Source organism: Stegostoma tigrinum, chromosome 12 (assembly GCF_030684315.1).
Source record: "Stegostoma tigrinum isolate sSteTig4 chromosome 12, sSteTig4.hap1, whole genome shotgun sequence".
Lineage (NCBI taxonomy): Eukaryota > Metazoa > Chordata > Chondrichthyes > Orectolobiformes > Stegostomatidae > Stegostoma > Stegostoma tigrinum.
This window is the reverse complement of record NC_081365.1, coordinates 81,565,659-81,580,155: the sequence shown is the minus strand read 5'-3', so window position 1 is coordinate 81,580,155 and position 14,497 is coordinate 81,565,659. Positions and strand designations below refer to the sequence as shown.

Sequence of the window (14,497 nt, the reverse complement as noted above, 5' to 3'; positions counted from 1 at the left end):
CCCTCCACCGACACATCCGCCTGGCGGAACTCGTCCTCACACTCAACAACTTCTCTTTGACTCCTCCCACTTCCTACAGACTAAGGGGGTGGCCATGGGCACCCGCATGGGCCCCAGCTATGCCTGCCTCTTTGTAGGTTACGTGGAACAGTCCATCTTCCGCACCTACACAGGCCCCAAACCCCACCTCTTCCTCCGGTACATTGATGACTGTATCGGCGCCGCCTCTTGCTCCCCAGAGGAGCTCGAACAGTTCATCCACTTCACCAACACCTTCCACCCCAACCTTCAGTTCACCTGGGCCATCTCCAGCACATCCCTCACCTTCCTGGACCTCTCAGTCTCCATCTCAGGCAACCAGCTTGTAACTGATGTCCATTTCAAGCCCACCGACTCCCACAGCTACCTAGAATACACCTCCTCCCACCCACCCTCCTGCAAAAATTCCATCCCCTATTCCCAATTCCTCCGCCTCCGCCGCATCTGCTCCCACGATAAGACATTCCACTCCCGCACATCCCAGATGTCCAAGTTCTTTAAGGACCGCAACTTCCCCCCCACGGTGATTGAGAACGCCCTTGACCGCGTCTCCCGCATTTCCCGCGACACATCCCTCACACCCCGCCCCCGCCACAACCGCCCCAAGAGGATCCCCCTCGTTCTCACACACCACCCTACCAACCTCCGGATACAACGCATTATCCTCCGACACTTCCGCCATTTACAATCCGACCCCACCACCCAAGACATTTTTCCATCCCCACCCCTGTCTGCTTTCCGGAGAGACCACTCTCTCCGTGACTCCCTTGTTCGCTCCACACTGCCCTCCAACCCCACCACACCCGGCACCTTCCCCTGCAACCGCAGGAAATGCTACACTTGTCCCCACACCTCCTCCCTCACCCCCATCCCAGGCCCCAAGATGACATTCCACATTAAGCAGAGGTTCACCTGCACATCTGCCAATGTGGTATACTGCATCCACTGTACCCGGTGCGGCTTTCTCTACACTGGGGAAACCAAGCGGAGGCTTGGGGACCGCTTTGCAGAACACCTCCGCTCAGTTCGCAACAAACAACTGCACCTCCCAGTCGCAAACCATTTCCACTCCCCCTCCCATTCTCTTGATGACATGTCCATCATGGGCCTCCTGCACTGCCACAATGATGCCACCCGAAGGTTGCAGGAACAGCAACTCATATTCCGCCTGGGAACCCTGCAGCCATATGGTATCAATGTGGACTTCACCAGTTTCAAAATCTCCCCTTCCCCCACTGCATCCCTAAACCAGCCCAGTTCATCCCCTCCCCCCACTGCACCACACAACCAGCCCAGCTCTTCCCCCCCACCCACTGCATCCCAAAACCAGTCCAACCTGTCTCTGCCTCCCTAACCGGTTCTTCCTCTCACCCATCCCTTCCTCCCACCCCAAGCCGCACCCCCAGCTACCTACTAACCTCATCCCACCTCCTTGACCTGTCCGTCTTCCCTGGACTGACCTATCCCCTCCCTACCTCCCCACCCACACCTTCTCCACCTATCTTCTTTACTCTCCATCTTCGGTCCGCCTCCCCCTCTCTCCCTATTTATTCCAGTTCCCTCCCCCCATCCCCCTCTCTGATGAAGGGTCTAGGCCCGAAACGTCAGCTTTTGTGCTCCTGAGATGCTGCTTGGCCTGCTGTGTTCATCCAGCCTCACATTTTATTATCTTGTGTCTCTGTGTATGTGTGTATGAGAAGAGAGACAGACAGAGAGAGAGAGAGAGAGAGAGAGAGTGTGTGTGTGTGTGTGAGAGAGAGAGAGAGAGAAGCAGAGAGTGTGTGTGTGTGAGAGTGAGAGAGGGTGTGTGTGTGTGTGTCAGAGAGAGAGTGTGTGTGTGTGTGAGAGAGAGAGAGAGAGAGAGTGTGTGAGAGAGAGAGTGCGTGTGAGTGTGTGTGAGAGAGAGAGAGAGAGAGAAGGTGAGAATGTGTGTATGAGAGAGAGAGGGAGAGAGAATGTGTGTGTGAGAGAGTGTGTGTGTGTGTGTGTGTGTGTGTGTGTCTGTGCGTGTGTGGGCAGCATGTTTGTGCATGAGGGACAGGATATGCACGTGCAACATAGTGTGACTGTGAACTTCTGTTTGTGCCTGTGAGTGAAGTGATGGGGGAGAACAGGGAGAGGAGAGATAAAGACTGAGAGACAGAGGGAGCATGAGAGAGAGATGAGATGAGGAATTAGAAATGATGAGTGGTCAATACCTGGAGGAAAAAAAGAACAGCGTCTGAGCGTTAAGAGAAGCCGCTGGATCTGATATGGAGGCTATTGTTTTATTGATTGTACTGAATGAAAAGCAAGTGTCACCTCTCAGTGTCAGGGGACAGGAGATGTGCATTAGAGAAGGAGATATAGTCAGCCTTGTTATGGACAGCAGACACGTTGCAAATGCATAGAAACTGACATTAAAGCTTTCTTGTCAATGTGTCAAGAGGTGAGACAAATATGACGAGTTAATATTGTACCTTTGCGCTCAGTAAAATCATAGAATCATGAATCAGAGAACCCTTACAGTGTGGAAACAGGTCCATCAGCCCAACATATCCACACTGCCCCTCACAGCATCCCACCCAGACCCATCCACCTATAACTCACCTAACCTACACATCACTGAACACCTTGGGAAAATTAGCATGGCCAATCCACCGACCTTGCACATCTTTTGACTGTGGGAGCAAACTCGAGCACCCGGAGAAAACCCATGCAGGCACATGGAGAATGTGAAAACTCCACACAGAAAGTCACCAAAGGGTGGAATTGAGACAGCGGTGTTAACCAGAACCACTGTGCTCTATATTATGCTCATTAAGCTGCAAGCATTTTTTTGAAAGAAAGGAAACTTACCATCGTCACAGGATGCGACTGCTTTCAATTTTCTATCAGCTTTGAAAACTTTATCCATATGTGCCTTCACAAGGGCAAGGTGATGGCAATGGTGTGAGACTGGTTCGTATTCAGCAGCTTGCCATGCAAAAAATTAACGGCACTTTCAAGGCTTTTTTCCCTAGGGGCATAACAGAAAGACAGGAACATGAAAAAATCCTGAAATCTTTCTCCAATTTCAATTTCAGGGGGACCATCCATTCATCAAAATCCATAACCAAAGTGAAAAGTAATTTGATTCACTTTAAATCAACTATAACACTAATTTCCAAAACTTTGAAAATTCAATGTCCTGTTTTTCGAAGATGTCTGCATGTTCCATGTAAAATCATGTATTTTCCACTGCCTACCAGGCTAATCATTTGCTCACTATGATCTCTGACTCACTCTCTCGCCCTCTTTGATTTCTGTCATACCCGCCATCCCTACCCTCAGCTACCTGTGCTCACATGCTCGAGGCTTCTCCAATTTTCTGACGTTCATGCTAATGCTTTAAGATCCTTGCACTGAATGTCAGCAATTTTTTCCAGAAGCCTCAATGACTACTGCCCAGCGGCTCTTCCATCCATATTTATGACTATGAAGTGTTTTGAGAGGTTGCTCATGGGTCACATCAACTCCAGCCTCCCACATTCCCTTGATCCACTGCAATTCACCTGCTGATGCAGCAGATCCATGGTAGATGCCCTCTCCTTGGCTTTACACACATCTCTGGAAGGTCCAGATAACATGGGCATCTACGTCAAGCTCCTACTTATTGACCACATCTCCACCTTCAACACCCTAATTCCAAACAAAAACATCTCCAAGATTGAGAGTAGGATTAATTTCTTACATTTTTATGCCAATTATATGGCTGAATTAATTAAGTCGATTTAATTTTCAAACAAGTCTAGGTTCCTTTTTATTTTATCAGAGTCCAAATGTAAATTTATTCACGTTAAAATTATTTGTATGTTGAAGCCATTCATCGAAGTTCTTATGACACTTACAAAACATGATGTCGCAAAGACACCCAACGTGCTGTCTCTATGATAACACGGGGTCGAGCTGAATGAGCACAGCAGGCCGAGCAGCATCAGAGGAGTCAGAAAGCTGACGTTTTTGGTCTAGATCTTTCGTCAGAAAATGGACGCTAAAGAATCTGAGATAACAGCTGTCGAGCTGAATGATGCTGCTTGGCTTGTTGTGTTCATCCAGCTCCACACTTTGTTATCTCAGATTCCGCAGCATCGGCAGTTCCCGCTATCCATGTGGGCCTCCTCCTATGTGGGCGCTCCAGTTTCCTCCCACAGTCCAAAGATGTGCAGGCTAGGTGGATTGGCCATGCTAAATTGCCCGTAGTGTTCAGGGGTGTGTGGGTTAGAGGGGGATGCGTCTGGCTGGGATGCTTCAACGGGCGGTGTGGACTTACTGGGCTGAAGGGCCTGTTTCGACACTGTAGGTAATCTCATCTCTGATCATGTGCCTCTGTCTCAGTTCTATCACGATTGCATTGAGACTTACCCTTCGTATTGGCCCTCTAAGAATGGGGCACTTCCTCAAGACTGACCATACAGAATTGAGTCGCTGCCTCAGCATTGACCACTTGACAACGAGCCACTGGTTCTGAATAGAGCTGCAATACCTCAGTACTGACCCTCCATTCATGGGGCATGCCTTGAATTCTGACACCTGCATAATGAGGCACTGCCTCTGACAGTAATGCACTCCCTCAGTTCTGACCCACTCAGCACTGAAGATCTGACAGTGCTTCAATATATCAGTGTTGATCCTATGAGAATGAGGCAGGCAGTCAGTGCTGAGCCTCTGATAGAGCTGCATAAAGCTCATTCCTGATGAGTTAAATATGTGCATACCCTCAATTCTGACACTCGTACACCGAGGCACTGCCTCAGAATGGACCATCTGACAATGATGCAATACCTCAGTTCTGACCCTCTGACAGTTCTGCAACACCTCAATCCGCACCCTTCAATCAGTAGGCACTCCCTCAATTATGAGCCCTTTGTGGGTTCGTTCTGTGGCAATACCTCATTGCTGCAGTGTCAGTGCTGACAGAGGGTCTTTTTATTCACTCATCAGTACCTAAGGCACTGGCTAAATGTCAGCAGCTCAGTTCTGAGGCAGCATCTCTTTGACAGAGTGTCAGCACCAAGGCAGACCCTCACTGTAATGGTGTCAGAATTAAAAGATTGTCATTTAGAGGGTCTAAGAAGTGGTGTTTCAGATCAGTCAGAGGGTCGAAACTGAGGCATTTCAGATCAGTCAGAGGGTGCCTCATTTTAATGCAGTAAGACTTGACAGAATGCCTCATTGTCAGAGGGTCAGAACCAAGTCAGTGCCTCATTATCAGACACAGTCCAAAGAGAGGGCCTTGATGTCAGTAGCTCTGTTATAAGGTGATATCTCATTGAAGGATCATTCTTGAGTGTGTGCCGCATTGTTCGTGGGTCAGTATGGAAGGAGTGCCTCAAAACTGGGGAGAGCCACGTAATTAGAGATTTGGTGCTGCGGTCAGTGCCTCATTGTTACAGGGTTAGTTCTGAGGCAGGCTCACATTGCTCGAGGGTTAGTTCTGAGTGAGTATATTAGTTGCACACAATAAATACTGAGTCAGTACCTCAGTGCATTGGGTTCAGAGTTGATGGAGTACAACATGATCAGAAGTTCAGTCCTGAACGATTGCAGCTCTGTCAGAGGGTCAGAACTGAGGGGGCAGTGCTTTGCTGTCAGCGGATCAGTTCTGACACAGTACCTCATTGCTGGAGGGTCAGATCTGAATGAGTACCACATTGTCAGAAGGTCAGTACTCAGTCAGTGCCTCAAACAGAGAGTACCCATGCAAATAAACAGTAAATTAAATCTTAAAACACAGAGGATCTTGCAAACAAACCCTAAAACAGAGAGCCTCCTGGAAATAAACTCAAAAACACAAAATGCTCTGCAAATAAACTCAAAAACGCAGATGGCACGGTAAATAAGACACAGAGCTCATTGTTTAAAAAAAAACCCTGAAACAAAGATCCAACTGAAATAAAACCATGAAATGAAAATCCTCCTGTAAATAAATGCTAAAACCCAGAGCTCACTGGAAATAAATCCTAAACTACACTGCTCACTGTAAATAAACCCTAAAGCAGAGAGCCTTCTGTAAATAAACCTTAGAATACAGCCTTTCTATGTAAACCTTAAATCACAGAGCTCTTTGTAAATAACCCTAAAACACAGGCCTCATTGTAAATAAACTCCAAAACAGAGACCCACCCCCCCACCCCGCCCCGCCAGTGCAGAAGCACTGCAACACAGAGCCCCCTGTAAATAAGCCATAAAGCACAGATCTACCCTGTAAATTAAGTCATAAACATACAGGACACTGAAAAACACAGAGCCGCCTACAATTGTACACTCAAATACTCAGACCCCTTGAAAATGAACTCGAACACACATCCCCCAGGAAGTCGAGAGGAAAAGACACGACTGAATAAAGCCGAAAACACAGTGCACCTCTTCATGCACCCGAATCCTGAGCCGACCTGTAAACTATCTGTAAGACAGGGCCCTTCACAAATAAACCCTAAAAGACAGAGCTCGCGATAAATAAAGAGCGCCCTGTAAATAAACTCGAAAACACTGAGTAAAAACCCAAAGAACTGCGGATGTTGCAAATCAGAAAACAAATACAAAGTTGCTGCAAAAGCTCAGCAGGTCTGGCAGCATTTGGCAGTTGAAAAACAGAGCTAACCGGTTCCGGTTCGGTGACCCTTCCACAGAACCTCCCTCAGTTCTGCTGGGCTTTTCCAGAAACTTTGTTTTTGTTCCTGATTTGCAGCATCCGCAGTTATTTCAGTTTTCAATTCACCAGGCAGTCAGTAACATCAAATGGTTGTGTATCACATATTTACCAGTCAGACTCAAACACGCCAAACTCGTTCGCTCACGTGGTCTGAGAGAACAAGGCGTCGAGCCGGATGAACACAGCAGGCCAAGCAGCAGGAAGGCTGACGGTTCGGGCCTAGACCCTTCTTCAGAAAAGTGGTCACTTGTTAATCTTGTAACCTTTGCCCCTGAATATCCTGTGGTCTGCCCTGTTTACTCATATCGGTTAGCACTTAACAAGGCTTCCGGAGGCTGGCTGGTGTGTCTTTAGTGATACAGGGCCAATCGCCTTCAAATATCCTTTTGTGTGGTTTTTGTGTGACATTATATCATAAGCCTCTTTACTGTTGCACGAAAGGTCCTCTTTACCGATGCACCCACAGCGCTCCATGTGACCACGCTCGCGCTCTCATTCATTCATAACTTTGCTGACCACTCACTAGGGTCCTCTGTTTACTGTTACGCATTTCATTCATTCATTCATAAAATTGCGGTCTTGCCATACTTTTCACTAATAAAGGGAGACTATAAATTAAAATGTTCCTTCCACGCATTACTGCCTTTCCACAGTTTGAACTCGTGTTGCTGACAGTGTCCAAACCTGTGTCGACATCAGAGTCAATCCCTGACTATGTTAATTTTCTAATCTATTCAGAACAATATCTTCCCATCCATCGTGTCACCCGAAACTATGAAGAATTATAATATTAATCAGCCCTCAACAAACGTCTCCCAGGACTTGAATAGCTGGCGGGACATCAAACAAGTTTCTGCTTTACCACGTCTCTGTTAGATACATATTGAACAGGGCCCGCGATCACTTTCAGAAAGTTCCTACTGTCTCTCAAAATAGCTCTTCCGTGAAATTGAGTGAGAAGAATGAGAAGGTCGGCAATAGTGAAATCTCAAGTCCCGGCCGCGGTAATCAGGCTACTGACCTTTCTGCTGTCATCAACTGATTGTCAGCCCAATCAAATCACATCGGGTTGATAATCTTTCTGGTGTCGTCTAATTTTTAAAAAATAAAAAGGATCCACACCAGTCATTGCCCTATTTCAAATACCTCAGTCCTGTCCCTGTAATAGCCCTCAATCCTGACCCGATTGGCAGTCAGACAACACTGCACGTCTACGGTACTGACCCTCTGACCATGAAGTACTCTCACAATGAGATGTTATTGTATAACATCCCATTGATTTCTATACTTCTACAAATTAAAGTCTTTTACCTGCCTACGCACAGGGATGCAGGCACTGCCCTGAAGCTTCCTGCCCAGCTAGGAATTCAGTGTAAAACTTTTGTAACTCTTTGTCTTCCCACACATCGGTATGCAGACACTGTCTTAAGCTTTCTGACTGAATACAATTAGAATTAAACTGTGTCAAATAGGGTTCGGTGGGGAACATTTGTCAAGGTGTGAAACTTCTAAAGCATGCAATTTCTGTCGCTGACAAAGGGGCCAGGGCACTGAATTTGTGATTTCAAGTTGCCAGTGTGTCTGGCTGGAACAATCTGTCCGGATAGCAACTTGAAATCGCCTCATGCCATCAGCAGCCACTTCAAGAGCAATCGATACTATATCCTGTGAAAATGGGAACTGCAGATGCTGGAGAATCCAAGATAATAAAATGCGAGGCTGGACGAACACAGCAAGTCCAGCAGCATCCTGAGATGTGGAGGCGGACCGAAGATGGAGAGCAAAGAAGATAGGTGGAGAGGGTGTAGGTGGGGAGGTAGGGAGGGGATAGGTCAGTCCAGGGAAGACGGACAGGTCAAGGAGGTGGGATGAGGTTAGTAGGTAGCTGGGGGTGCGGCTGGGGGTGGGAGGAAGGGATGGGTGAGAGGAAGAACCGGTTAGGGAGGCAGAGACAGGTTGGACTGGTTTTGGGATGCAGTGGGTGGGGGGGAAGAGCTGGGCTGGTTGTGTGGTGCAGTGGGGGGAGGGGATGAACTGGGCTGGTTTAGGGATGCAGTGGGGGAAGGGGAGATTTTGAAACTGGTGAAGTCCACATTGATACCATATGGCTGCAGGGTTCCCAGGCGGAATATGAGTTGCTGTTCCTGCAACCTTCGGGTGGCATCATTGTGGCAGTGCAGGAGGCCCATGATGGACATGTCATCAAGAGAATGGGAGGGGGAGTGGAAATGGTTTGCGACTGGGAGGTGCAGTTGTTTGTTGCGAACTGAGCGGCGGTGTTCTGCAAAGCGGTCCCCAAGCCTCCGCTTGGTTTCCCCAATGTAGAGAAAGCCGCACCGGGTACAGTGGATGCAGTATACCACATTGGCAGATGTGCAGGTGAACCTCTGCTTAATGTGGAATTCCACATTAAGCAGAGGTTCACCTGCACATCTGCCAATGTGGTATACTGCATCCACTGTACCCGGTGCGGCTTTCTCTACATTGGGGAAACCAAGCGGAGGCTTGGGGACCGCTTTGCAGAACACCGCCGCTCAGTTCGCAACAAACAACTGCACCTCCCAGTCGCAAACCATTTCCACTCCCCCTCCCATTCTCTTGATGACATGTCCATCATGGGCCTCCTGCACTGCCACAATGATGCCACCCGAAGGTTGCAGGAACAGCAACTCATATTCCGCCTGGGAACCCTGCAGCCATATGGTATCAATGTGGACTTCACCAGTTTCAAAATCTCCCCTTCCCCCACTGCATCCCTAAACCAGCCCAGTTCATCCCCTCCCCCCACTGCACCACACAACCAGCCCAGCTCTTCCCCCCCACCCACTGCATCCCAAAACCAGTCCAACCTGTCTCTGCCTCCCTAACCGGTTCTTCCTCTCACCCATCCCTTCCTCCCACCCCCAGCCGCACCCCCAGCTACCTACTAACCTCATCCCACCTCCTTGACCTGTCCGTCTTCCCTGGACTGACCTATCCCCTCCCTACCTCCCCACCTACACCCTCTCCACCTATCTTCTTTGCTCTCCATCTTCGGTCCGCCTCCCCCTCTCTCCCTATTTATTCCAGTTCCCTCCCCCCATCCCCCTCTCTGATGAAGGGTCTAGGCCCGAAACGTCAGCTTTTGTGCTCCTGAGATGCTGCTTGGCCTGCTGTGTTCATCCAGCCTCACATTTTATTATCTTGGAATCTCCAGCATCTGCAGTTCCCATTATCTCGCATCCTGAGATGTGCTGTGTTCATCCAGCCTCACATTTTATTATCTTCGGGACTATATCCTGGTCTTTTCTGTTCTTGATATAATAATTGTTTGGTATCCTGTCTTTGTCTGTTGTAGTAATTGTTTTATGTATCATGAAATTGTAAAATGTGTAATTATTTTATGTATCATGTATTTTGTAAAGTATGAAGAGCGGGGACTGTCCGCTGCTCGGGGAGAATTACCTGCGAGACTCTGCGCTCTGTGCCGGGTTAAGTACTGTGATTCTCCACAGCTTGTACTTGCTTGGTAATAAAAGGATTCGTGTTTTTCTAAACAGGTCAGTGTCTTGTTATTGCAACAGATCCGTGAGGGTCTCCGAAAACGAACATGACAACAGTACTGATTCTCTGACAGTGAGGTACTCCATCAGTACTGACCCTCTGACAGTGAGGTTCTCCCTCAGTAGTGACCCTCTGACAGTGAGGTTCTCCCTCAGTACTGATTCTCTGACAGTGAGGTACTGCCTCGGTACTGACCCTCTGACAGTGAGGTTCTCCCTCAGTAGTGACCCTCTGACAGTGAGGTACTCCCTCAGTACTGACCCTCTGACAGTGAGGTTCTCCCTCAGTACTGACCCTCTGACAGTGAGGTACTCCCTCAGTACTGATTGTCTGACAGTGAGGAACTCCCTCAATGCTGACCCTCTGACAGTGAGGTACTCCCACAGTACTGATTCTCTGACAGTGAGGTACTCCATCAGTACTGACCCTCTGACAATGAAGTGCTCCCTCAGTACTGACCCTCTGACAGTGAGGTTCTCCCTCAGTACTGACCCTCTGACAGTGAGGTACTCCCTCAGTACTGACCCTCTGACAGTGAGGTTCTCCCTCAGTAGTGACCCTCTGACAGTGAGGTTCTCCCTCAGTACTGATTCTCTGACAGTGAGGTACTGCCTCGGTACTGACCCTCTGACAGTGAGGTACTCCCTCAGTACTGATTGTCTGACAGTGAGGAACTCCCTCAATGCTGACCCTCTGACAGTGAGGTACTCCCACAGTACTGATTCTCTGACAGTGAGGTACACCCTCAGTAGTGACCCTCTGACAGTGAGGTACTCCCTCGGTACTGATTCTCTGACAGTGAGGTACTCCCACAGTACTGATTCTCTGATAGTGAGGTACTCCCTCAGTACTGATTCTCTGACAGTGAGGTACTCCCTCAGTACTGACCGTCTGACAGTGAGGTACTCCCTCAGTACTGATTCTCTGACAGTGAGGTACCCCCTCAGTACTGACCCTCTGACAGTGAGGTGCTCTCTCACTCCAGTACTCTCACAGTGCTGCAATAACCATCATCCAATGGTACTCCCTCAAATCTGACTCTTTGACAAAGAGGCCCTGCCTCAGAACTGACTTGCTGACTGAGGTACTAACTCAATCCGACTAATTCGCAGTGCTGCAGTGGGAGCTGTGTTTTTTCATGTTGATTTACAGTGGGCCTTCTGTTTTAGGCTTTATTAACTGGATGTCCTGTGTTTTGGGGTTTGTTTGCAGTCGCCTCTGCGAGTTTATTTGCAGGAGGCTTAGTTTAAGGGAGGATTTGCAGGGGGCACTGTGTTTCAGGATTTATTTACTTGGAGCTCTATGTTTTACACTTTATTTACAGGGACTCTGGCTTTTATGGTTTCTTTTACATTTTATTTCCTGAATGACCCTTCTTAGGATTTATTTAAATGGGTGTCTGTGCTTGAGAGCATACTTACAGGGTTAACAAGGCGTCGAGCTGGATAAACACAGCAGGCCAAGCAGCAGCAAATGAGCAGGAAGGCTGGCGTTTTGGGCGAGACCCTTCTTCAGAAATGGTAGGGGGAGGGGGATCTGAAATAAATAGGGAGAGGGGGGAGGCAGACAGAAAATGGATAGAGGAGAAGATCGGTGGAGAGGAGACAGACAAGCCAAAGAGGCAGGGATGGAGCCAGTAAAGGTGAATGTAGGTGGGAGTTAGGGAGGAGATAGGTCAGTCCAGGGAGGATGGACAGGCCAAGGAGACAGGATGAGGTTAGTAGGTAGGAGATGGGGCGGGGTTTTGAGTTGGGAGGAATGACAGGTTAGGGACCCTGTACCCCAATGGTGTCAATGTGGACTTGACCAACTTCAAAATCTCTCCTCCCCTGCCCGCATTCCAAAACCAGCCCAGCTGCTCCCTGCCTCCCTAACCTGTCCTTCCTCCCACCTATCCCGTCCTCCCACTTAATTTCTCCACTATCCGTCTTCTATCGGCCTCTCCTCTCTCCCTATTTATTTCACAACCCCCTTCCCCTCCCCCATTTCTGAAGAAGGCTCTCGGCCCGAAACGTCAGCTTTCCTGCTCCTCTGGTGCTGCTTTTCCTGCTGCGTTCATCCAGCTCTTCACCTTGTGACCACAGTCACAATGATCTTTAATTGTAAACTAATCTGTCATATAATTTGATCTGTTAAGGTTACAATGGTTCCCGTGCCTCCTCTGGAATACACAGATGCTCTCCCTCAGCTCTGTCTCTGGGAATGCAAAGCTGCTTTCTTCCACGCTACCCTCAGAGATAACACCAGCTTTAAACCTAAGCCTAGCCTCAGCCCTAATGTTCACACTTGCATAAACATGAAACCTCGCCTCAGCCCTAAATCTTATTTACTGGGGGCTCTGCGTTTATGGTTATGTACTTTATGTACTTGAGCTCTGTGCTTTAGGTTTTATCTAATGTGGGTTCTGTGTTTAATAAGAACCAAAAGAACTGTGGATGCTGTAAATCAGGAACAAAAACAAAGTTGCTGGAAAAGCTCAGCAGGTCTGGCAGCATCTGTGGAGGAGAAAAACGAGTTAACTTTTCAGGTCCAGCAACCCTTCCTCAGAATGGAAGGGGACCCAGGCTCGAAAAGTTAACTCATTTTTCTCCTCCACAGATGCTGCCAGACCTGCTGAGCTTTTCCAGCAACTTTGTTTCTGTGTTTAATAGTTTATTTACAGAAGGTTCTGTGTTCTAGGTTTTATTGACAGGAGGTTCTGTGTTTTCGGGCTTTTTACAAAGGACTCTGTGTTTTAGGAAAATTTACGAGCGGCTCTTTGTTCTGAGTTTCTTTTTTACAGTGATCTCCGTGTTTTCGGGAATATTTACAGTGAGCTCTGATTTAGAGCTTGTTTACAGAGGGCACTGTGTTTTAGGGTTTATTTACAGCTAGCTTTGTGTTAGGGTTTATTTACAGGGAGCTCTCTGATTGAGGGTTTGTCGGTAGTGAGATCTGTGTTTAGGGTTTATTTACAGTGAGATCTGTGTTTTTAGAGTTTATTCACAGGGTTTTCTGTATTTCATGGTTTATTTACAGGGTTTTCTGTGTCTTTGGGTTTGTTTACAGTGATCTGTGTTTTAGGGTTTATTTACAGTGAACTCAGCGTTACAGGGCTTATCTTCAGGGCCCTCTCTATTTTGGGCTGATTTACACGGTACTCTGTGATTTAGGGCAAATTTACCGGAAACTCTTGTGTTTTAGGGTGTACATAGATATTAGAGGGTCAGTATAGAGGGAGTGCCAGGCATCAGCCCTCACCCTAACCTCAGCCCAAACCCTAACCTTCGCCATCGGCCTAACCCTAACCAGAACAGGAAAGAGCCTAAGGGGCCAAATTGTGGGTACGCACCCTTAAATGGAAGGAGAGGGGCACCTTCTTCCCCCTCTCCCCCAACCCGACCTACACCCCCACCCCCACACCCACACCCTATCCCATTCCCCATCCCAAAACCCTACTCACACTCCCCCGCTACTTTTTATTCTAAAGAGGAATCCAAAATTAGCGGTGTGCACCCATAATCCCTATTTCTGGGGGCGCGGGCGTGCTAGATAACCCCCAGATTAGGGTTGCGCCAAAATAAAAGCAGCCTCTGGCACCCTCTCGCCGTGCCCCCCCACCCCGCAACCTGACCTTTATGATAAGGGGGTGGGTGCCTTCCGCCTTTAAAGGGTTGGTTTGTAGGGAGGGCGGGGATGGGGAACCGATGCTGCCTTTCGGGGACCGAGCCGGCAGATCGCAGCAAAGATGAGCACCACCACGGGCGGGCCGCCAGGGGGCTGCAGTCACAAGAAACATCGCATGGGCCCAAATTATGCCTGCCTTTTTGTGGGTTGCATGGAACAGTCCCTCTTCCGAAGTTACACTGGCCCGAAACCCACCTCTTCCTCCATAACATTAACGACTGTATCGGCGCCGCCTCGTGCTCCCACCAGGAGCTTGAACAGTTCATCCACTTCACCAACACCTTCCACTCCAACCATAAGTTCACCTGGACTATTTCTAATACCTGTTCACCTGGACTATTTCGAATACCTGTCTCACCTTCCTGGATCTCTCTGTTTCCATCTCCGGCAACCACCTAGAAACTGATATCTATTTCACCGACTCCCACAGCTACCTAGAATACATCTCCTCCCACCCACCTTCCTGCAAAAATAACACCCCCTGTTCTCAATTCCTTCACCTCCGCCACACCTGCTCCCAGGATGAGGCATTCCACTCCAATACATCTCAGGTTTCCTCATATTTCAAGGAGCGCA

At 48.5% G+C, this 14,497-nt stretch overlaps 1 long non-coding RNA gene across 1 annotated transcript in view; it reads right to left on the bottom strand.

The window, feature by feature from the left end:
* The window catches only part of LOC132210427 (uncharacterized), a 162,067-nt gene that overhangs the window by 138,554 nt on the left and 9,016 nt on the right, over window positions 1-14,497 (bottom strand). Inside the window, exon 2 of the long non-coding RNA XR_009446532.1 lies at window positions 2,878-3,037. This is a non-coding gene — a long non-coding RNA (uncharacterized LOC132210427). The remainder of the gene's footprint in view (window positions 1-2,877; window positions 3,038-14,497) is intronic.